Consider the following 26,196-nt stretch of genomic DNA (forward strand, 5'->3'; position numbering starts at 1 on the left):
TTTGTACTAAAAATGATTCAGAGAGTGCACAGCAAGAGGTAAACTCCAGCTCCCACAGCTGGAGAGTACAAGGAGACAGAATTAGGCGGGGTCACTTGCCGTCACTTTGCTTCCCTCCAGAAGGAATGGTTTGACTACTTCTAACTGCTCTTTCTTTTGTTACTGCCCGTTACGCCACTGGCATTTAGGGCAGCAATGAAGGTCCTCCATCTTTGCCAGTGTTCGGGGCTTCCATCATCATGTCAGGAGCTTCCTCTGGGTTTTCACCACTGTCAGTCATGCAAGTCCCAGGTGGAGCCTCAGGAATACCGTCGCACTCAGATGTAGAAGGATTCTTTATTGCTGTTTCCACAACAATTTTAATTTACCAGTCAGGGTTTTTTGCCCTGAGATGAACCCCCAAATCTGGAGGACCAGTAGACCACTCTCAGTCTGACCTCTACCCTTTGACCTGTTTGGCATGTGTGGCCCTGCCAAGAACCAAAGCATAACGAACCAACTCCAGCCAGCGTAGTTCTCCAGAACGTTGAAGCACACAAGCCTCCAAACCCGATGACAAGGCTATGGTCCTCTTGGAGAGCGCTTTATTTTAGTTGATATAAATCGATGTGACTTTGCTTCAGACTGATACAAATTAAGATAAAACGATTACTAGTCAACTGCCTCAGGAAGGTACTGAGGCACAGGAAGAAGCCAAAACCACCGTCCAATTCAGATGTGCTGTCAGTATGCCAGTACCACACTGTGCACACGTTGGTGCACACGCACACTCACACACACATTCACACTCACACACACATTCACACACACACACACATTCACACTCACACACACACACACATTCACACTCACACACACATTCACACTCACACACACACACACATTCACACTCACACACACACACACATTCACACTCACACACACACACACATTCACACTCACACACACATTCACACTCACACACAAACATTCACACACACACACATTCACACTCACACACATTCACACACTCACACACATTCACACTCACACACAAACATTCACACTCACACACAAAAATTCACACTCACACACACATTCACACTCACACACAAACATTCACACTCACACACACATTCACACTCACACACACATTCACACTCACACACAAACATTCACACACACATCACACTCACACACACTCACACTCACACACACATTCACACTCACACACAAACATTCACACACACACACACATATTCACACTCACACACACATTCACACTCACACACAAACATTCACACACACACACATTCACACTCACACACACATTCACACTCACACACAAACATTCACACGCACACACATTCACACACTCACACACATTCACACTCACACACACATTCACACTCACACACAAACATTCACACACACACACACACTCACACACATTCACACTCACACACAAACATTCACACACACACACACATTCACACACTCACACACATTCACACACACACACACACACACACACACCCCACTCACATTTGTGTGTAGTACCACGTTTTGTAAGTACCACTTCACAACACATAAGTAGTAGAAGCCCAATTCAGATATATCATAAGTATGCTACTGTATCCTAGCATCACACACACGCGCACACACACACACACACACACACACACATCTCGTACCACATTTGTAAGTACTACTGTACTACTTCATAACACAAAAGTGGAAGAGAGAAGCCCTGAGCGTGGTTGTCACAGAAGCATGCTGGGGGAGTTTCAGCTGCAAATCAGATGCGCAGTCTGAAATGAGATGTGGACACAGCAGGAGATTATCTGCCTTATGGCATCCTCGACAGCACTGGTCAGCCTACGGATAACACAACTGAACGCCAGAGTCTGACATTGGGAGGGGCCAGTCACACAGATCAGGTCATACAGAACAATAGAAAGGAGCGGTAAAGTACTAGGAATTTATAATGGAAGGGTGATAGAAACAAAGAGCTTAAATAATCGACAGACTTTTTTAGAGTTATAGCACTGATAAGGATGTCACTCAGGTTGGAGCGATGGTATCCTACCAGAGATTTGAACACTGAAATCTAGATTATTGCTGTTAGTGCAGAACCGAGGCCACATCACATTCACAAATACTATCTTCAAAAGAGTTGAAAGAATTCCCTTCTGCATTCTCAAGTACGTAGAAAAGATCCAGGTAGTTTACTCTGTATTCACCTGTCAACCACATTTATGAAACTTACTGCCCAGGGTTGCTGGCCCTGACCCTGAACCCCTGAACCTGGAGGACTGGTGGACCACTCTTAGTCTGGCTTCTGCCCTTTGACCTGTTTGGTATGGATGACCCTACCAAGAACCCAAAGCATAAAGCCCTCTCTCCAGCCAACCTAGCTCTCCAGGCCAATGAGCTGTGCAAGCCTCCAAACCCGACAATGTTGTGGTCCTCTTGGAGGACATTCATCAAAATAAACTATGTATTTAGTTGTTTTTTTCTGGTACCTTGGCTTTGCTGGAAAGGTCTGTATTTGTTCTCCAGCCCTTGAGAAGGTTGTGGTCAGTCAGCTTGTTGAACACAGCAGTCTTTCTGGTGAAGCGATCCCACAGTACTGTTCAGCAGGAGTCCCAGGATTTAGATCCAGCAATAACGAAGAATGAAGGACCAGTGATACATCCCACAGCAGGAGAGCTGCACGCCATCACAGGAAACCAGGATCCATCGTCAAATACCCCTACCAGCCAGGACATGCTCTCTTCCCTGCTGCCATCAGGAAGAAGGTCCACAAGCCTCAGGACTCACACCACCAGGTTCAGAAGCAATTATTACCCCTCAACCATCATGTTCTTGAACCAGACAGGATAACTTACTCAACTTTACTTGCTCCATCACTGAATTATTCCCACATCAATGGACTCACTGTTCATCTCATGTTCTCAATAATGATTGAGTATTATTTTTCTTCGTTTTGTACTTGTACAGTTTTTTGTCTTTTGCACATTTTGGTTGGTTGTCCATCCTCTTGGGTGTGGTCTTTCAATGGTTCTATTGTGTTTCTTGTATTTACTGTGAAAGCCCACAAGAAAATGAATCTCAGAGTTGTACGTGGTGACATATATGTACATCCGATAATAGATTTGTGTTGAACTTTGAACTTTTGAGTTCAACTTGAATGTGAATTCACATGTGGTGATCTTCACATGGACTTGCTGACCTTGACCTTCTTGCTGGTAAAGATCACAGGTATAGGAGGCAGTGTTGGAGCAGTCTAGGGGAGTAACTGTGGTGCATTCTATAGATAGTGCCACACTGCAGTCACTGTGTGTCTGTGGTGCAGAGAATGAATGAGTAGGGTGGTGTTTGAGGTGCCGGTCAAGAGAGGCCAATTTCTTGAAAGTTTTTGGAACTGTAGTCACCCAAGCAAATGGAAGATATTCCATCATGTATCTGACCTCTGGCTTGTAGAAATTAGAAAGGCTCTGAGGAGTCAATCACTAAATGATTGCTGCAGGATATCAAGTCCCTGATCTGTGTGTGGTCAGTCCAGCTGTGATTCCTGTCCTTGCTGACCCCTCAAATGTTGATTGTGGGGTGGTAGTGCCATTAATGTCTAGAATAGGAGGTGAGAGTCTACCTTGTTAGATATAATTGTTGCCTGTTATTTGCATCACATGTCACACATTGGCCTATAATCTGAACATTCTTATAAACACGGGCTGCTTCATTAGCTGGGGGTTTCAAATGGAAATGAAAGTTGTCCAGTCACTTATCATCCCCACTTCTAACCTTATGCTGGAAGTCGTTGACGAAGCAGATGAAGGCTTACAATATTGCCCTGTAGAATGGTATAACTATTTTCCATTTTGAGAGGGACAGTACTATGCAGAAGGCTTAGGCACACTAGCTATATATATGTGCCTTAGACATTTGTACAGAACTGTATATCGCCAACCATTTTGCCCACCATTGACTCCAGTTTTATCAGGGCTCCTTGATGCCACATTTGGGTGAATACTATCTTGATATCAAGGGATTTTGCTGTGACTTCACCTCAGCAGCCTATTTATTTATTTATTGAGATACAGCATGGAAAAGCCCCTTCCAGCCCTTCGAGCCATGATGCCCAGCAACCCCTGATTTAACCCCAGCCTAAACACCTTACAACGGCCAATTAACCTACTAACTGGTACGTCTTTGGACTGTGGGAGGAAACTAAAGCACTTGGAGGAAATCCACGCATTCCACAGGGAGGACGCTCAGACTCCTTACATCTGGCATGGAAATTGAACTCAAAGCTCCGACGCCCTGAGCTGTAATTGTGCCTGCTGTGCCACCGTGGTACCCATTTCATTGGCCCACGTTTGGATCACGGCTGTGCTGAGTGGTCCCAGTGAAACCTACACTGGGCATCACTAAGCAGGTTATCAGTGAGAAAGTGCCTTTTGATAGCAGCTTCCATCACTTTGCTGGTGATTAAGTACTTTGTACAATTGAGAACCATTTCCACAACCTATGGACTCACTTTCAAGGACTCTTCATATTATGTTCTTGATATTTATTGCTTATTTACTTACTAATATTATTTCTTTTTTTCTTTTGGATTTGCACAGTTTGTTGTCATTTGCACATTGGTTGTTTGTCCGTCCTGTTGGGTGTGGTCTTTCATTGATCCTATTATGGTTCTTGGATTTACTGAGTATGCCTGCAAGAAAACAACACTCAGGTTTGTATCTGGTGACATCTATGTACTTCGATAATAAACTTACTTTGAGCTTTGAACCAGTAGGTAATGGCCAAGCAGCGTCTTTGGGAATGGAACTTCTGGAATTTAATGAGTAGATGCACAAACTACACTCAGTTACCTCTTTATTGGGTACATTTGTACATCTAATCATTAATGCAAATATCTAATAGCTATTCAATGCATTAAAGCATGCAGACATGGTCAAGAGGTTCAGTTGTTGTTCAGATCAAACATCAGAATGGGGAAGAATTGTGATGTAGGTGACTTTGACCATGATTGTTGATGCCATGCGGGTGGTTGCAGTATCTCAGAAACTGCCGATTCCTGGGATTTTCCACACAAAGGTTTCTAGAGTTTACAGAGAATGGTGCTAAAAACAAACAGAAAAAAAATTCAGTGAGCAGCAGTTCTGTGGGTGAAAATATCTTGTTAATGAGAGAGGACAGAGGAGAATGGCCAGACTGGTTCAAGCTGACAGGAACTCAAAGAACCACACTTTACAACAGTGATGTACAGGAGAGCATCTCTGAATGCACACGTCTAACCTTGAAGATGATGGGCTACGGCAGCAGAAGACCACCAAGATACTCTCAGTGGCCACCTTATTAGTTACAGCAGGTACCTAATAATGTGGCAACTGAGTATAGTGTTACCCCTTCTCTCACTTAGAGAAGACGAATAGATTTGAACTGAGCACTCCCGGAACGGAACGGTGGCTCATTATAGTAGGGATGGGGGCCAGAATTAAAAATGCCTTGGTCTCATCGTATGGGGAATAATTTTAAACAGCATCAATGTAAATTTTGATATTGAGAAAAATAATCCTTCACCTTGACAAGAGGAAACTCTGAGGTGGGTTTTCAGTGTTACAGTGAAAAATGGTTGGCACTAGATTACGAACTGTTTTACATCTTCCTTGGTTTGTATAGCAGCTGAAGCCAACGGGACCTCAAAACCCACCCAGACAAGTTCCAATTCCAAGCTTCTCACTTGCAGAAAAGCCCTTTCCCTCTACCACGGCATCATGAAGCATTCTTTCTCTCGTTTTACCAGGACAATTTACCTAACGGGAAAATTAATCCGAAAGTAAAAGATTAAAATAAATTATCTACATGAATTATTTTCAGTACATTCACGTTATTACAATAGACTAGAAGTTATCTTGCTGTGGAAACTCAGCGAAAGACCGGGGTGACATCTATCGCTTTGGTACCTGGCTTTCTTGTCACTGATGGATTGCCCCTACGTTATAATCAATCAGCAGGACTGTCAGTAATGGTCCACCCACCCACACACCATCCCATCCCGGTTTGTCGTTTAAAATAGGCGCACGGCTTTCCTTTGTTAAATCCTTTTTACCTTGTGCATTTTGTTTTAACAGAGCACGGGGAAGAAAGCATGGAGTTAAAGATAATGTTTTCTCAAGTTTTATCCTGAATTCAGTACAGAGGACGCATATGTTGGATCTGTGGAGGTAGAATAGTTCACACCACTAAAAGTTGAAAGCCTTTTAATAACCGACGCCATCACATCACAAATACAATAATGATGAAAAATTGGGTATTCTTTTTTTTAATTTTCTATTTCAATTTTCATGGCTCTCACTCTGGATGGGGGCAATTTTGAGAAGAAGGGGTACGCCGGACACACACAAACGCTCCCGCATTTGGGCGCTCTCAGATATGCAAGCGCGCACCCGATGGGGGACGCGGAGAACGGCATCGCTCCGATCGCCACACCGCCGCTTCGCCCGCAAAGGCTGCAAACCAGTGACGTGCGGGTCTCACCTCGCCCCATCCCCCCGAAATCTCACCGCTTCCACGCCCTCTCTCCCATTTGCCTCGCATTCTAGCTCTTGGGGGACGGAACAAAAGCGGGAGATTAACATCTTCAGTCGGCGCAAGACCCGCAAATGGTGTCGATCAGACACCACAAGCGAGATGAAAGGCGCAACGGATTTAATCACACGCGTTAATCAGGGAGAGAGAAAGCACAGAGCAAATTTGCAGATTTGCACATCAAAAGGTTAAATTGTCCACTTAAAACACGATTCCAATTTCCATATCCATATGCTAATAACGTTCCCTCACTTCATTAGCGCTGAGATGTAGTTAGCATTTTGTGGAAATCAAAACGCTCTCCTCTTTTCCCTTCCGACTCCCTGCATTTTCTTTTTTCCATTTCAGATTTCCGAGACTTCGTTTCTATATTCTCGCCTCTTCCATAAAAATGTGATCGTTCGAATCAGTTCTCTGGGTATTAAAATGTAATGGAAGGAAATATCTGTAATCCAGCAAAGTCAAACATCCCAGCTCTGCTGCTGGGCTCTGCTGTGAACCTTTTTGTATTCATTGTCCTGGTGGGAAGGGGATGAGGGGTGAGGGGGCTGAGGCCAAATTACACACAGCAGCTCCCAGGAAATCACTGGAATACCTCCTCGCCCTGCAATCCTTGGACCAGCCATCTTCATACCTACAAAAATAAATTACCGCAGATGGTAAAAATCAGAAATAAAAACAGAAAAGGCTCGAAAACAGAGAGAGAGAGTTAATGACATTCTGTCAAAGCTTAAAGGTGTTGATCACTTGTGTGTGGGACTGCCACCTTCATGGTCAATTCCAGCGTTTGTTTAGTACGAAAGGAGCTAGTGAGCTTGGAAGTCAACCATTTCTCAATTGGCAAAGTAGTTCAATGCAAATTTTTTTATCAAAGTATTTATGTAACGAGCTCTTTGGGCCCGCACAGGCGGCCAGAGAGCATTGGGCTCCAAGGTTTTCAGAGCAATTGAGTTGGTTAATTGTTCATTAATTAATTCGTGTTCATTAGTCGTTTAAATTTCCTTATGCTTCTAGAACATAGAACATAGAAAACCTACAGCACAATACAGGCCCTTCCGCCCACAATACCATGCCGAACATGTACTTACTTTAGAAATTACCTAGGGTTACCCATAGCCCTCTATTTCCCTAAGCTCCATGTACCTATCCAGGAGTCGCTTAAAAGACCCTATTGTATCCGCCTCCACTACCGTCGCTGGCACGCACCACCCTCTGCATATAAAACTTACCCCCGACATCTCCTCTGTACCTTCTTTCAAGCACCTTAAAACTGTGCCCTCTCGTGATAGCCATTTTTGCCCTTGGGGAAAAGCCGCTGACTATCCACACGATCAATGCCTGTCATCATCTTGTTACACCTCTATCAGGCCACCTCTCATCTCCGTCGCTCCAAGGAGATAAGGCCTATAAGGCCAAGTTATTTTTGCTTTGCTTTGTTTTTTTTCTATCTCCCTCCCTCTCCCCCTCTCTCTCTCCGACCCCCCCCCTCCCCGCACTCTCTCTCTGTTTCATTCTCTCCTCCCCTTTCTCTCTCTAAAAGATGTTGTAAAGAAGGATAAACGATGGAATCTGGGTCTCATCCGTTATCTCAAACAACAGATGCTGGTCAAACAGATCTGAGGCAGGCTGAGATGGATCAGGTGGACATTTGGGTTTAAATGGCCACCATCAGTGACACAGTGAACCTGTGGCTCACGCAAATTGAAAGGGCAGATGACCAAACTAACTGCATCAGCAGGAAGTCATAAGCACAAGAAATTTAGCAGATGCTGAAAATCCAGAGCAGCACACACAAAATGCTAGAAAAACTCAGCAGGTCAGGCAGCGTCTATGAAGGGGAATAAAGAGTTGATATTTTGGGCTAATGTCATTTATCAGGACCTGATGAAGTGTCTCAGCCTGAATCATTGCCTATTGATTCCTCACCGTAGGTCATAGATGCTGCCTGCTTGCCAGGTTCCTTAAGGTTGTCATAGCAGGGGGGAGATAGTGGAGATAAGCTCCCAACACTTATTAAATGCTCCCAGTGGTGTGCATCTGAAATAGCCACTGACATCCAAGCCCAGCTCCTGGCCTTCACATGTGGCTTAGCTACTACGCCCAGAAGAACCATTTCTACTGACAGGAGGAGGAACAAAGGTGGGTTACCGGTGCCTTGAAAGGTGAGGAGATTCAACTTCAGTAATTCTTTCAAATATTTTACATTGCTAAAAAAAAAGCATTTAATCATCAAAGTATTTCAATGCCCTATTTATCCAAAGGAGCCGACTATTAGTGGCATCAGACAGACATTCTACACAAATCTCTTCAGGAATCAGCTGCAGTCAGCAAGATCACTCATCTCGTGCTGATGATTGCTGTAAGAGCTGGGGATAACACACTCATGTTTTATGATACACTTAACTAAAAGTTGGATCCAAACGATTATGTTGAGATGTTGGAGCGAAATCTGATTGGCCTGTAATATACACTCAATGCTGCTGTGGAAAAGGCCATTTTATAAATGTGTATTTTGTCCATAGTTATTTAGAGTGTAGAATTGGGATCTGATCACTGCACCTCAGAAAGGATGTACATCACTTGGAAGGGGTACAATGTATATTCACAGAATGGAATCTGAACTCAAAGGGTTGAACTTTGACAGTAGCTTCCTTTATAGGTGGCTGTTCCAATGAACACTACTACTTTGGGTTGATCTAATTCAGATGTTTCAGCTGATTAAGTAAGTTGATAGAATTCATAGTCAGAAACTATTTCCTGTAGTAGGAAAACTTTTAGACAAAATGGAATGGCCATGGTAAGTGTGTGTGTGTCTATCCAACAGGGATTTTGAGGAACTTTTCTTCCTACAAAGGGGAGTAGAAATTAGGAACTCTCTCCTCCAAAAGCTGTTGTAGCTCTAGGGTGATGATAGATGGGAATGGAAAAGGATGAAACTGAGACGGATACACTCTTGCAAGCAAGTGTATAAATGGCTGTAGGATTGAGGTTGTAGATGTAAGCAGCAGGCAGATCAGCTGTTAATTTAATTAACTGGTGGAATTGGTTCTCGGGGTTCTAAGGTTAGCCCAGACATCATCACAATTCCCTATTCCCGATGGATCTTTCTGTGAAATTGTAAGTATCTTAAGGAAGTACAGACACTAGGTATGATGGAACTGATACCGTACCGATATGTTCTGCTAGGTAAGTGAAATCTCAGTATCTGTTCCAGACCAACACCCACTGGCAACCTAAAAGTACCCACTGTGATATTGTTCACATTTCCAACACTGGACACCTAAAACACTCTCTCTTCTGCAAATTTTGTCTAGGAGGTGCAGAGGAAAACTTTTAAGTAGTGTTCTCAAATCCCCATGAGCTCTGAGAATACCTAACCCCAGAGCATTTAAAATAGAGACGACATGAAGAGTCTCGATTCCATGCATCAAATGCACAGCAAGGCAGCAAAAGGAATGCGTTACCTCTTAAATCACTGCTCCATTCTCCCCATCAAGCACCTTCTGCCACATCTGCGGGTCCCCAATTTGTCTCGTCAGTCACTCAGACTCCATGGAATGACAGTGGAAACGAGTCAACCTTGATTTCCTGAGATGTCCTGCCTGCAAAGCAGCCTTCGGCTCTCGGCCACCCATTTCAGGTAACAGGCTCACAACAAAAGCATCACTGTCACTAAAACGCCAAATTATATATTCATTTTACTTATTTACAGATACAGCAAGGAATAGACCCGTTCAGCCCTTCGAGCCACACTGCATCACAATCCCAGTGTAATCATGGGACAATTTACATTGACCAATTAACCTACCCTCGTTCATCTTTGGAATGTGGGAGGAAACCAGAGCACCCAGGGTGAATCCACACTGTCCGCAGGGAGGACATACAGAGGACCCCAGGACTGAACTCCAAGCTCCAAAGCCCTGAGCTGTAATACTGTCATACTAGCTGCTATGCTACTGTAAATGATAAATACAATACTAATAATAGGAAACGTTGAGTCTGAGCTCCATTCCCATAGGTTCAGAATTTGAAAGCCTATTTAAAAAACCAGGGAGGAAGAGGCCTCGAGTTTATAATCTGTCCTTCGCCTCCCACTGGGCATCCCAGTAGAGCTGCAGCATAAACTCCACCACAATCCTGTGGCTGCTCCTCTGCATCGTGTGACCACCTCTTTGTTGTCCCTGCTTCTGAAGCCTTGCCTTCTGTGAAATCTGATTTTGGAAGTGGAGCATACTTTGTGACCTGAGCTACTCTGGTCCACACTTTGGACCAGAAAGACACTCGACAGCTGCGGCAGGGCTTGAATACTATCACCTACAAAATAAAACCAAATGACACAGGTTACAACAAAGTTTCGCTCCCATATGAGTTCAATGCCTTTTATGCTCTTTTTGTCCCACAAAACCTGAAGACACTTTCAAGAGCTTCCACAGTGCCTGACGGCACAGTGATTTCGGTCTCAGAGGCCAACATGAAAACATCCTTTAGGAGGGTGAACCTATGGAAAGTATCTGGCCCAGACAAGGTACCTGGCTGAGTATTGATGACCTGGTGCCTGGAGTGTTCACTGAGATCTTTAGCCTCTCGCTTCAGCAATCTGAGGCATCCACCTGCTTCAAGCAGGCTTCAATTATACCGGTACCCAGGAAGGATGTGGTAATCTATCTCAATGACTATTGTCCAGTCGCACTTACATCCACTGTGATGAAGCACTTTGAGAGGTTGTTGATGAAACGTGTCAACTCCTGCCTGAGAAGTAACTTGGATCAGATCCAATTTGCATACCATCACAACAGGTCAACAGCAGGTGCCATTTCATTGTCTCTTCACTCAACCCTGGAACATCAGGACAGCGTAAATGCATACATCAGGTTGTTCCTTATTGACTACAGCTCAACATTCAATACTATCATGCCCTCAAAACTGATCAATAAGCTCCAAGACCAAGGCTTCAATACTTCCTTGTGCAATCGGATCCTCCATTTCCTCACTTCCAGACTCCTGTCAGTTCAATTGGTAAACACATCACCACCAAAATTTCCATCAGCACAAGTGCACCACAAGGCTGTGTGCTTAGCCCTCTGTCCTACCTGTTCTATACTCTGACTGTGTGGCTAGGTGCTGCTCCACTGCTGTAGGCCAAATCAAAGGTGATGACGAATCAGAGTATAGGAGGGAGAATGGTGCCACACAGCCTCTTAGTCAATGTCTGCAGGACCAAGGAGCTGAGTATTGGCTACAGGAGGTCCAGGAACCGGTCTTCTTCAGAGGATCAGGGGAGGAGAGAGTCAGCAACTTTAACTTCTTCAGCATTATCATTTCTGAGGACTTGTCCCGGGTGCAGAACATAAAGGCCATTACAAAGAAAACACAGCAGGGCATCCACTTCCATAAAAGTACAGGAGCCTCAGGACCCACGCCACCAGGTTCAGGAATGATTATTACACCTCAAGCATCAGGCAGCTTCACTCACCCCAACAATGAACTGTCCCCACAACCTATGGACTCACTTTCACGGACTTTTCATCTTATGTGCTCAATTTTTATTGCTGATTTACTTATTATTATTATGTTATTTTTTTTGTATTTGCATTTAGCTGCCTTTTACACATTTGCTGTTTGTCCATCTTTGTTGGGGGTGCTTTTCTTTGATTCTATTGTGTTTCTTTGTATTTACTGTGAATGCCCACAAGAAAATGAATCTTGGGGTTGTATATGGTGGCAATTATGTACCTTCATAATAAGATAACTTTGAACTTTGAACTGCATCTTTGTTGCAGGAACCCAAGTTTCAGTCAAAGGGACTGTGAAGCTCTCAGACGGATGTAAAAATCCTGTTTGTTTACCAATACTCCTGCGTGTAAATGAATGTAAACATGTAGCAAAAGAGGTGATGGTAAAATTCCACCTTCTGTTGTACATGTATACTAAACATAGAGCATTGGATCATCTGAATTTATTTCACTTCTGAAACTCCACTACGTTGTGATCAATTAATTCAATTTCTAAATCTATGACTCTATCTGCTTTTTAAAGTAATCAGCATATCACTTGGTGTACCTAAAAGATGATTGATAAATGCTCTTTCTATCTTTGTCCACATGCCAAAAATTAATGTCTTTAAAAATATACAAAACATCTCTGCCACATTACATGCTGCTTTTTAAAAGCAGATCTGCCATTTCTTTTCTTCAAAGAGAATGGAAAATCTAAAGATCAATAATCATCTGATGAAAAGTCACTGACCTGATTTATCAATAATTTCTATCTCCAGAGATGCTAGCCAGCCAAATGATATTTGCAGCATTTTATGCTCCTAAATCAGAACCGCTTTCAATTTATTTAATGTGCAAATATTAATATTTTTTTTCTCTTAAAATAAGTTAAATGCCTCTCCTGCGATGTACATGTTGGTGATGTGTTTTCGGGCGTGGGTGGATGGTCTCTGTCATTCACGTTATGACCTGTTTCTGGTTTCTGGTCATTCCTTTTTTTGTTGCTATTTTGTACAATTCTGATCGGGGTGAACTTGCTCTGCCGTCTGCAGTCAACAAAGGACAGCATGATAGATTGAGGTGAACTGAGCTGCCGGGACTCTTTCCATGACCTTGTGGTTTGGTGTTTTATGTTCTGTGTTTTCTGCTCTTTTTTTGCCCTTTGCACGATTAGTTCTTTTTTTTTGGCATGTTGAGGGTTTGATGCTTTTCTTTAAATGGGTTCCATTGTTTTCTTTGTTTCAGGCCGTCTATGGGAAGGCGAATCTCAGTGTTGTATACTGCATACATTCTTTGAATGTACATTAAATCTTTGAATCTTTAAATTTAAATAATCTCCCTCAAAAGAGGCAGGTTAACTTTTCTGAACCACGTTTCTAAACTATGGAACTCAATACAGGAAAGGTAACAGATGCAGACTTTTAAACACCAGCTTGAAACCTACTTATTTAACCTTGCTTTTAACTAACATCCTTTTGTCTTTTATTTACACGCTTGCATTTTATCCTGCCAGTGCCTGCGAGGAGTTTCTACATTTTCCCCGTGACCGCATGCGTTTTCTCCAGGTGCTCCAGTTTCCTTCCCCATTCCAAAGACACGCCGGTTGGTAGATTAATTGATCATTGTAAATTGTCCCGTGGTTAGTCTAGGATTAAATGGGGGATTGCTGGCACAAAGAGCAGAAGGGCCTACTCCATGCTGGATCTCAAGCAATAAATACGTAAGTTAATTTAGCACTTCGAACTACACTGTTTGTATGAAAAGTATTCTATAATTAAGTTATTATTAATATTATTATTATTATTAAAATACTTAAAGACTAAACCTTCTTGCAATTCACTCCAAATATATGGTATCACCAGGGAATTATCCCTTGCTATTGAAATTCATTTGCTAGAAATCCCAATGGAAAAAATATGTACATATTGTGATGAATGTATTATTCCAAAATCCCAGAGAATTACAATGAGTCAAATCACTTCCCACTCACTCCCAGTATCTGGAGACCAGATAATTCAATCACACAGAATTCTAATGACCCAAATCTCTTCCTGCTCGTGCAAAACATTCCCTAATTATCTGTTTTATATTGATGCTCGTTTCCAGCCCACTGCCACATTTCATCAGGACATTTTAGAAATTTAGTGAATTTTGAGTCAAATATAGATTCCGATGAACAGTATTTTGTTTAGTTTGGAATGGACTATTGCAATGACAGGTTAAACAGAGTGTGGCACAAAGGCTTGCAAGTTGTTCATTTTTAACCATCAGATTTTTTTGGAACTTGTTTAAATATCTGAAATATTAAGTTTGTGTTTATCTGGACACAGGTGTGCCTGTGTTCAAACAGACATGTACAGTAAATGTTATGCAAATTCCCAGCTGCCAGTTGCCTTTGTATTCAAGAATGGTTTCACAGCAGATAAGATAAGAGGGGTGTGGTAGTCCTTACAGCTTCTGCTATTTGGAGAGGGCAGTTTTAGTGCATTGGTCAGATCTGGTGATGATGCCCAGTTCCTCATCCATTTTGATCTTGCTACCACTAGGAAGTATTTCAAGATCCAAGATTTTCTCTGGCGCGTCGGAGTCGGTGGGAGGGGGGGTAGGATCCGATAGAGGTTATAAGATTATGAGAGGCACAGGTAGAGTGGACAGAGAGTATCTGTTTCCCAGGGTTGAAATGTCTAATGCCAGAGGTCATGTATTGAAGGTGAGAGGCAGTAAGTTCAAGGGGGATGTGGGGTAAGTTTTTTAATCAGAGAGTCGTGGATACCTGGAATGCACTGCCTGGTATGGTGGTAGAGGCAAATACATCAGAGACCTTTGGGTAACCATGTGGATGTAAGGAAGATGGGGGGATATGGACATGGTAGGAGGGATTAGTGCTTGGGTGTGTTTGATTTGCCTTTTAGCTGGTTCAGCACAACACTGTGGGCCGAATGGCCTGTTTCTGTGCTGTACTCTTCTACGTTCTATACTCAAGATTGCTTAATGTCATTTCCTGTACACAAGTATATGGAGAACAAAGAATTATTACTCCAGATCGGATGCAGCACAAAAAAAACGCAAAAGATAAAGAACACAGTCATAAAAATAAGACACACAATAAATATATATACGTAAGATAGCTCACAGCACATACATAGATTGATTGTATGCCCATAAAGTGACGCTCGGCTGTACATAAGGTGACTGATGGGAAAAAATAAAATAGTGGGGGATTTAGTATGTGGAGGTGTTGATCAGCCTTGCTGCTTGGAGAAAGTAATGGTTTTTATGTCTGGTGGCCCTAGTGTGTTTGCCATGTAGCTTCCTACCTGATGGGAATGGGACAAACAGTCCATGTGTACACATTTGTTACTCATTATACTGGTGAGTTTTCTACTATTGTTACTGAGTTATCCAGTTGATCACGTTTGGCTAGATAGACAATCTTCCACCTGAAAGTGAGGTGGTCCTCTGTCAGGTAGACAATTTATCAACTGAAAGTGAGGTGGTCCTGTGTCAGATAGACAATCTTCCACCTGAAAGTGGAGGTGGTCCAGTGTTAGAGAGACAATCTACCAGCTGAAACTGGAGGTGGTTCTGTGTCAGATAGACAATCTACTTCCTGAAAGTGAGGTGGTCCTGTGTCAGATAGACAATCAACCACCTGAAAGTGGAAGTGGTCCTACGGATAGATTGCTGCTGAAGAAACTGTCAGCTATCCACTAAGATTGGTGTATGGAAAATCTCTTCCGAAAGAAATCTGGTCACAAGGTAAATGAAAGGAATCTAATTGCCCATAAAACCTATGGTCCTCAGAATGTGAGCTAAGTGGCATTGACCATGGAATGATTATTGGTGCTAGATGGGGTGGTTTGAGTATCTCAGAAACTGCTGATCTCTTGGGATTTTCATGCACAACAGTCTCTTGTGTTTTCAGAGAATAGTGTGAAAAAAATCCAGGGAGTTGCTATTCTGTGAGCAAAAAAACATGCTAATGAGAGAGGAAAGAACAGAAAGGCCAACCTGGTTCAAGCTGACAGGAAGGCAACAGTAACTCAAATAACCACAGATTACAACAGTGGTGTGCAGAAGAGCATCTCCGAATGCACAACATGTTGAACATTGATGTGGGTGGACTGCAGTAGATAACCCCACACCAGGTTCCACCCTTGTACCTAATAAGGTGGCCAGTGCTTGTATGTGGCAAGCACACTTGGGTATCTTCTTAATTCTGATGGCTCTTGGAGCTTGATGAGTATTGGACTGTGGGCTCCTAGTGGGATGTTGTTACTCTCTTTTGTTGGAGATATTTAGTAGATGTATGCCTTCACTCTTATTTGCCCTGAACCAAAAACTTACACTTTATTCTATATTTACCAATTCATGTTTCACATTGTCAGATTTAATCAAATAAACCAATTTCTGACCTGGGGACATCAATCTGAAATGTTACCTCTGTTCTCATTCCATAGATTCTCATGTACTGCAGATTCCCAACATTTTCTATCTTCAGATCCAATTTCTTTCTTGGCTTAATCTTTTCAAAGCGTCCATCAAGACTCATTCTAGAATCGTAAAGTCTAATAGTACATTGCTGTCTGAGAATTTATATCCATGTTTCACCTTTCCCAACTTTAACCTATTTTACAGACAATGAAATACCTCGACAATTTTAATCATTGCTTTATTGTAGGACAGTCTTACAAAACATCTATGAAGAAAATATTATAGTAAAATAGAAGCACGAGGAATTCTGCAGATGCTGAAAATTCAAGCAACAGACATCAAAGTTGCTGGTGAACGCAGCAGGCCAGGCAGCATCTCTAGGAAGAGGTACAGTCGACGTTTTGGGCCAAGATCTAACCTGAACCCAACATATTGATGCAGCTAAGTGTGAGGTGGTTCATTTTGGTAGGTCAAATATGATGGCAGGATATAGTATTAATGGTAAGACTCTTGGCAGTGTGGGGGATCAGAGGGATCTTGGGGTCCAAGTCCATAGGACACTCAAAGCTGCTGTGCAGGCTGACTGTATAGTCAAGAAGGCATACGGTGCATTGGCCTTCATCAATCGTGGGATTGATTTTAAGAGCCGAGAAGTAATGTTACAGCTGTATAGGACCCTGGTCAGACCCCACTTGGAGTACTGTGCTCAGTTCTGGTCACCTCGCTACAGGAAGGATATGGAAACTATAGAAAGGGTGCAGAGGAGATTTACAAGGATGTTGCCTGGATTTGAGAGTACGCCTTGGAGCAACGGAGGATGAGAGGTGACCTGATAGAGGTGTGTAAGATAATGAGAGGCATTGATTGTGTGGATAGTCAGAAGCTTTTTCCCAGGGCTGAAATGGCTAACACGAGAGGTCACAGTTTTAACATGCTTGGAAGTAGGTACAGAGGAGATGTCAGGGTTAAGTTTTTTTACGCAGAGAGTGGTGAGTGTGTGGAATGAGCTGCTGGCAGCAGTGGTGGAGGCAGATACAATAAGGTCTTTTAAGAGACTCCTGGAAAGGTACATGGAGCTTAGAAAAATAGAGAGCTATGGGTAATTTCTAAAGTAGGTACACGTTCGGCACAGCATTGTGGGCTGAAGGACCTGTATTGTGCTGTAGTTTTTCAATCTTTCTATGTAACTACAAAGAAGGCATATTTTTATTGATTGATTTATTTATTTATTCCTATATTTCATTAGGAGTTTGAGGAGATTTGGTATGTCACCAAAAACATTCATAAATTTCTACAGTTGTACAGTGGAGAGCATTCTAACTGGCTGGATCACCGTCTGGTATGGGGGTGAGGGGGCTACGGCACAAGATTGAAATAAGCTGCAGAGAGTTGTAAAATTAGTCAGCTCTATCATGAGCACTGGCCTGCATAGTATCCAGGACATCTTCAAGGAGCGATGCCTTAAAAAGACGGCATACATCATTAAGGACCCCCATCACCCAGGTGATACCTTCTTCTTATTGCTACCATCAGGAAGGAGGTACAGAAGCCTAAAGGCTCACAATGATTCAGGAACAGCTTCTTCCCTTCAACCATCCAATTTCTGAATGGATATTGAACCCATGAACACTACCTCACTACTTTTTAAATTCCTTTTTCTTGCACTATTTAACTGTCTAATATATATATATACACACACACACACACACAGCCATACTGTATATGTTTCCAAAAAGACGTTTTGGAAATATAACTACTCCCAAAAAAATAGCGAGTCTTGATGAATGGTCTTGACCCAAAGCATCAATTGTTTGTCCCTCTCTGCAGATGCTGCCTGACCTGCTGAGTTCCTCCAGCTTTTTGTGTGTTATTGCCAGCATCTGCAGAATCACTTGTATGGCTTTCATTCTCATTAATTACAGTACCTTCATTGAATAATTAGATTGCGTGGTGCTCCCCACGCTTCATACCTGTTGATCTTAAATTTCATTTGGTATTTGTCTGCCTTTTTGCAAAACTGGAAGCCCTTGCACACAGAATAGTCACCACATTTCAAATGTAATTATGTAGCAATAATATGTATTTATATTTATTGTTTTTTTATTATTGTTGTGTTCTTTATCTTTTGTCGGGGGTGTGGGGTTTGTGCTGCACCAGATCCGGAGTGACAATTATTTCATTCTCTTTACACTTGTGTATAGGAATTGACATTAAACAATCTTGAATCTTGAATCTGTTCTCTGGGTCTTTCACAGCACCAAATATTATTTATTCAACATGTGAATAATACATTAGTCTTTGGCCTCATCACTTAAGTAGCTAAGTCAGAGAAATGTCAAAAAATGATACAAAAGCACTCAGTAACCTGCAGTCGGGTCCTGCAATTTACAAGTAGCAAGGAAGGGTTTGTATTTAAATACTTTCTTCCACTATGTTAGGATATCCCAAACAATCAATATTCGGTGAAGTACTTTTGATTTGCAGTATAAAATTGCTTCAATTCTAATCAGCTATTGACTACCCAATTTCCCTTTCATACTCTGCTGTCGTCTTCTATCGGTAATGCTCCTTATCAAGTCGCTCTGTCTCTTATTGAACCTGCATCATCACACTTCCTTTCAAAAGGAGAAACTCTTAAACTCTCCAACCTTGGTCTTCGCCTAATCTTCCTTTTCTCTCCAAAGTCCTTGAATGTATCGCAGCCCTCAAAATTCACGTCCACTTCTCTGGGAAACACTCGTGCTTCCCTCTGATTTCAGCCCCTACGGAAGAATCAAAGTGTACTTGATAAAAGTCAGTAATAACATCTGGTGTGATTAAACAAAGCTACCCTCCTCAGCCTATCTGCCGCTCTGCTGACGATACAATCCTCCTCCAGCATCTTTCCACTGAACTCCATTTTGGTTGGACGCATTTCCTTTATATCTACATTTATCGTTAGCTGAATCAGGTGGTTTCCTTCCTAAGATTTACACCAGTATCCCTGGTGTCCCCCCCAGAGATGTGTTTGGTAGCCCTGCTGTCATGAACATAGATACTGGTAAATTAGTAACTTCATTTACTATTGTCACATAGATTTGCATAGAGTTCTGCTTGCCCACTATAGGAAGGATTTTGAGGCTTTGGAGAGGGTGCAGAAGGGGATTACAAGATGCTGCCTGGTTTAGAAGTCATGTGCTATCACAAGGGGCTGGATAAACTTGGGATGTTTTCTCTGGCGTGCCAGAGGCCGAGGGGAGATCCGACAGAGGAGTAGAAGATCTTGAGAGGCATAGACAGAGTGGACAGAGAGTATCTGTTTCCCAGGGTCGAAATGTCTAATACCAGAGGGCATGCATTGAAGAGAAGGTAGGTTCAAGGGGGATCTGAGGAGAAAGTTGCTTTGCTCAGAGAGTGGTGGACATCTGGAATGCATTGCCTTGTATGGTGGTAAAAGCAAATACATTGGAGGCTTTTAAGAGACGTTTGGATAGGCACAGGGGTGTAAGGAAGATGGAGGGATATGGATATGGTGTAGGTAGGAGGGATTAGTGTTTGGGTGTTTTTGATTTGCTTTCTAGCTGGTTCAGCACAACATTGTGGGCTGAATGGCCTGTTCCTGTGCTGTACTCTTCTATGTTCTATGTATTGAGGTACTGTGGAAAACCTGTTTTACATACCATTCATACAGATTGATACATGCAATAGTGCATTGAGGTATTATATGGTAAAATTGTAGAATAAATTGTTACAACCCGCTGGGAGGGAGAAGAAGCAAGAATCTCCTCAGTAGGAAGGATCTTTGATTATGCTCGCTGCTCTACCAAGGCAGTGGGAAGAGAAGCTAGAATCCATGGAAGGGAGACTGGTTTCCAAGATGTCCTGATCTGTGCCCTCAGCTTCCTGCAGTTTGTTGTGGTCCTATATTTTGGAGCCCACATACTGTATTTGCTGATGACGTCCAGTTCTAACTAACCACCACTTTTTATGATCACTTCACTGTCTCTATGATGTCAGCTTCCTTGTTCGATGTGTCGTGCCGATAATAGAATTAAGTAACTGAAATAACCGGGCCCAGAACACACACACTCTTACAACTCAAACATTCCTTTTTATTTTGCTTGTGCACAAGGAGAACAGCATGACCCCTGTCACCCACATTGTTCTGAAGTCTGAGTAGAAAACTGCTATTTTTGTACAGAATTGGCTCATCACTTACAGATATTGATCATTGTAAATTGTATATGTTTGAATTCCTTACTTGCAAGATCAGTCACCATTCACAATAGAGGTGTTAACAGTCAAAGACACTAAAAGCTGACACTTTGAAGTTAGCAAAGACAAGTATCCCTTAGTCATTGGGTGTATTTCACATCCTTCCATTATTCTTATCTTGTCCATCTCCAGCACTCCCTACTGTGTAAAGGGGAGCTATGTTCTTCGAGGCTGACTACACACTGCCTCAGACAATCTCACCTATCCATTTTCAGTAAGCAATTTTGGCTCTGGTCTCCCTTGTCTGCGTTTGACCACAAGTCGCTGCAGTCATCCTCACCTGGATGACTTTTATCCTTGTTTAAGGCAACTTTCACAGATGTCCAATGCTGGACAAGGAGTCATTTCCACCAGCTAAATACTCTCCAGTCACTTCGATGCCCAATAAAAAGTCCACCTATACCCCTGATCTATCGCGCTGTCTGGCACTGTCCAAAACGGAACCAGGGTTTATTTTGTTGGTATATAAATATAATTTGACACTGATAAAAGTTAATTTTGTACACAGAGATGAGAATGCTACTCAGAAGTCCACAATAGGCAAAGAAAAAGGCTATAATTCATTGGGGTGTTCCTGGTCTTTCATTCAGTTAATTTCCTGATTACGGAAAGGAGATAGGGGTGTGTGGGGGATTCACTTCCTGGGACATCTCAGATGATTACCTCCATCGCAACTCTTTGTGGCAGCCAAGGGGGAAGAAAAATAAATCAATCAATCACCTCCTGGCATGAAACGAGTGCCAGCTTTCATGAAATGAATTGAGTCCTTGAGCGATGCCAAGTGTTCGTTGGCACATGCCAGCCAAAGCAATCTGCTACTTCAGCAAGCTGCACAATCCGACACAGCAGGGATGGAGTGCTCCAAAACCCAGCTTTGTAACTGACGGCCAGCTCACCATTGTCTGCGATTATTCCAATGGCAATGTGAAGCTATCAAACCAAGTTGATTATTTACTATTAGGAGCAGTGGGGGGAAGTAAGGATATAAAAATGACAGCAACAAAAATTAACCCTTCTTCTGCTGAATGCTCAGGACATCAGGGCACTTGCCCAGCTGGCACACTGACTGGCATGGTGCCCAGAGGGTTAAGGATCTCAAATGCCAGTTTGACGTGCTGTTAATATCTGTCATTCTAATATTTAGAGTCCAAGTATCCTTCCTGTCTTCTGTACACATAATTATGAGAATCTAAATTATCTGTGTAATTACAAGTATATTCACCCTGTTCTGCAGCAAACGATGATAGATTTGTTTAATAATAAGAATTTGAATCTATAAATGCACATACTGTTCTTTCAGGAAAATTCCATTGATTCCTAGACTGACCAATTTTTCCCTTTATGCTCTGATTTTTGCAAGTACTTTAACACAATACCAGAAACCTGCCCATTTTTTTCCCTTTTTTGCTAAGACACAGTCTTACATAGAATAAGTAAAATATTTAACTTTTATGCTTTCATACGTGTGTGTGTGTGTATTTGTGTGAGTGTACACATGTGTGTGTGCTTGTATGTATTTGTGTGTATGCTTGTGCGAGTGTGCACGTGAGTGTGTGTGTGTGTGTGTGTGTGTGTGTGTGTGTGTGCGTGTGTGTGTGTGTGTGCGTGTGTGTGTGTGTGTGTGTGTGTGTGTGTGTGTGTGTGTCTATGTGTGTGTTTATAAGTGTGCCCACTGGTTGGCTCTGCTTCTTCTTTCCCGCCTCTCCTGTTCTCTCTTTGCTACCTCCACTGTAGGCAACCAATCTTGGCAACCCTCCCAATCCAAGCCCTTGGCACATCGCCAACTGAGTGCCAGTTTATTCTCTACAATCCGCAACCCAGCCACTTTTCTCAGAGAATGCTAACTGTTCCTTTGCCAGGAGATCCGCTCAAACACAGCGCACTTGTTTACAAAACTTGGAACGTGAAGGAGAAAGAAAAAAAAAAGGGGAACAAAAGTAAAAATCGCACGAGAGAGACGGAGAGAAAAGAAAAGCCCGCAATCGAATCACTCACCATGCAAGACTCACAATCTTTTCTTTCTGTCCTCTGAGGGCGACAGCTTACCTTAATAAAACCAGACCTATCGCTCGGTTACTCCACGCGGGGTTTCACGAAAACAATATTATTATTTACATAAACATGCACGTCGCACAAAAAAAGAGAAACGCACAAAAAAAACATATGAAGATGCCAAAAGTCCTGGTGTACAATTTTACCCAAACATGACAGACCCAATACCTGTCGTCAATTGCATTTTGGTGGGCAAGGGAAGCACACTGCTTTATATGGCACAGGACTGCTGTTCTGTGCCGTGAAGCATCCTGGGAAGTCTATGGAGCCGAAGCTTTGCTCATGTATATTTTATAAAGGTGCCCTGATGAATCTGATTAGAACCTGCGCAGCACAGATACACGACAGCCTTTTCCAACCCAGGCTCGTTCTTGATGTATCGGAAGATGTACAGCCATGCACTAACACTGGCAGGAGTGGATCAAGCAGATTATGTCTGTCCACCCTTTTATTCTCCTTTCTTTTTTTTTAATGGATAGCTTCATGAGATTGGGGAGAAAAAATCTGCAGCTGATTTCTCAGCCCCAGGTGGGTGTTACAATATCCATTCAGAACATGCCCCTCTGATAGCCATTAATCAGAGGCAAACTAACAGACGTCATTCATTGCCAGTTCAGGTTCTGAGGGGCAATATTCCCTCACTGCGCCACCCATTTCCCCCACTTCCAACTTTTTCCACATTCAGTACCAATCCGTGTTATCCGAGACATCTGCCCCGACAACAGGCACTGCTGAAATTGCATGTCAGGGAATTCAGAGTGAGACGAAGTTTAACTCTTTCAACCCTGAAGGAACACAACTAATCAGTCATTAATTGAACATCAGTATCATGGTTAAACCATCCCAGGGTGCTTTACTATTGAATGAAATTTGGCACCAAGCCATTTAAAGAAATGATGTCTAGAAATTCAATTACGCAAACCTGTCTTTCTTAGTGTGACGCAACTGAAAATTGAATATTGAAATGTGAGGGTGACTACTTCCAGCCATCTCAAATTACTCTGAAAATTGAATCAGTATTCCCCGTGCAAATCAACTTTGTGATCATTGACACAAGAGATTCCGTAGATGCTGGAAATCCAGAGCAATACCCACACACACACGCACACAAAATGCTGTAGAAACGCAGCGGGTCTGGTAGCATCTATAGAGAGGTATTAACAGTTGACAAGAAGGGCCTTGGCCCAAAATGTTGACTGTTCATTTCCCTCCATAGATGCTGCCTGACCTGCTGAGTTTTTACAGCATTTTGTGTGTGTTACCTCCATGATTCGGACTTGTCCTGGCTTCAAGGCCAGAGGGCAATGACATCAGTCTCCGTGCAAAACTTGTTTTAGAGCACTGTGGAGGAAGTTAGATCATGTTGTTCTTGGGTCATCTCCTTCTCTGCTACTGAACCTTTCTGAAACAACATGGTCTTACCAGTAAATGTCAGTGTGAGGCTTCTACAGCTTTCACCCATGGGTTCAATGGACCCACTGATCACTCAGTACCACTAATCTGCAGCCCATCCTCTGATTTCATAACTGCCTTCCTTCTCAGACTCTGCGATAGCCCCCCACTAAAAAGCCCAGTCCCTGCCTCTTTCTCGATACCCTCATGGTCACACGCAGTACAAACAAAATGGCTGCTCCCATTCCCAATCCTCCTGTAAAAAAACCTGTCACTGCCATGCCCGCTCAGCACAGTCACCAGTCACAGGCCCAGTGGGGCTTACCGTCACTGGTCATCAGTATCAAATATGTGCAGCTAAGGTTTTAAGCAGAGGACCCACCTCTGCTGCTGGGCTCCTCTTGCTTACCCGTTCAGATACACTGGAATTTCTAAATTAGCATCAGAATCAGAATCGGGTTTAATATCATGGCGTATGTCGGGAAATTTGTTGTAATACAGCAGCAGTACATTGCAATACATAATAATCAAAACTGTGAATTATTGTAAGATATATATATTAAATTAAATAAGTAGAGCAAAACAAGTAGTGAGGTACTGTTCATGGTTTCAATGTCCATTCAGATATCTGGTGACAGAGAGGAAGAAGCTGTTCCTGAATCGCTGAGTGTGTGTCTTCAGGCTCCTGTACCTCCTTCCTCATGGTAGCAATGAGAACAAGGCGTGACCTGGGTGATGGGGGTCCTTAATGATGGACGCTGACTTTTTGAGGCATCGCTCCTTGAAGATGTCCTGGATGCAGGGGAAGTTAGTGCCCGTGATGGAGCTGACTGAGTTTACAACTTTCTGCAGCTTATTTCGATCCTGTGCAGTGACCACCCTCCCTGCCCCCCCATACCAGATGGCAATGCTGTCCAGGTACATCCATAGAAATTTACACGTGTCTTTGGTGACATACCAATTCTTCTCAAACTCCTAATGAAATATAGCCACCGCTGTGCCTACTTTGTAACTGCGTTGATATATTGGGCACAGGATAGATCCTCAGAGACCTTGACTCCCAGGAACCTGAAATTGCTCACTCTGTCCACTTCCACTTCCTCTGTGAGGCATGAGGTAGTCACTAGATGTTTGGCCAGAGGGTTAGTATCTCTGATCTTCTAATAGCAGGAGAAAGAGGTGAAGAGGTTACAGGAAGGGATTCCAGGGTATAGGCCCTGCAGAGGGGAAAACGTAGTTGGAAATACTTGGCAAAGGAAGCCAGTTACATGATGAAGGGTTTCAGACCGAAAAATTGACTGTTTATTCATTTCCATAGATGCTGCCTGACCTGCTGAGTTGCCCCAGCATTTGGTGTGTTTTGCATCACTTCTCCAATCATATCTCTTGTGTAAGTAATTCCAAAGGACGAGAGCCCCTGGGTCAAGAAACGTCTGTCTTGAGTGGCTAACCTATTATTCAGAGTCTGTGACCCTGGATCAAAACACCCCAGACAGAGAAAACAATAACTCCACATCTATATCAAGCCCCTGTGAATTTTGGATATTTCAAAGAGAACAACTGTCCTGTTTTTAAAGTTAAGAGATAATTGTCCCAGTGCACTTAATTTTTCCTCATATCACAAATCTGTAAACCTCTGCACTCCCATTATCAACAATATACCCTTCCTTAGACGGGGGGGGGTAATACTTGTAAATGATATAAGACCATAAGACGTAGGAGCAGAATTAGGCCTTTCAGTCCATTGAGTCTGTTCCACCATTCCATTATTGCTGATCCAGGATCCCACTCAACTCATACACCTGCCTTCTCGTCATATCCTTTGATGCCCTGACCAATCAGGAAACTATCAACTTCTGCCTTAAGTATAGCCACGGACCTGACCTCAACCACAGTCTGTTGCAGAGCATTCCACAGATTAGTACTCCCTGGCTAAAAAAATTGTTCTTCACCTCTGTTCTAAAAGGTTGCCCCTCAATTTCAAAGC

The 26,196-nt window shown here is 42.8% G+C and overlaps 1 long non-coding RNA gene across 4 annotated transcripts in view; it reads right to left on the bottom strand.

Annotated features, from left to right (window-relative positions):
• Nucleotides 1–23,018, bottom strand: part of LOC134338301 (uncharacterized) — a 123,983-nt gene extending 100,965 nt beyond the window's left edge. For 2 of the 4 annotated variants that reach the window (XR_010016200.1, XR_010016199.1), the window contains exons 1-4: nucleotides 22,761–23,018; nucleotides 19,160–19,273; nucleotides 10,047–10,254; nucleotides 4,575–4,702 (exon numbers count right to left, since the gene is read on the bottom strand). This is a non-coding gene — a long non-coding RNA (uncharacterized LOC134338301). The remainder of the gene's footprint in view (nucleotides 1–4,574; nucleotides 4,703–10,046; nucleotides 10,255–19,159; nucleotides 19,274–22,760) is intronic. The other 2 variants (XR_010016197.1, XR_010016198.1) reach the window with 2 other exon arrangements.
• Between the last annotated feature and the right edge of the window lie 3,178 nt (nucleotides 23,019–26,196).

Source organism: Mobula hypostoma, chromosome 26, assembly GCF_963921235.1.
Source record: "Mobula hypostoma chromosome 26, sMobHyp1.1, whole genome shotgun sequence".
NCBI lineage: Eukaryota > Metazoa > Chordata > Chondrichthyes > Myliobatiformes > Myliobatidae > Mobula > Mobula hypostoma.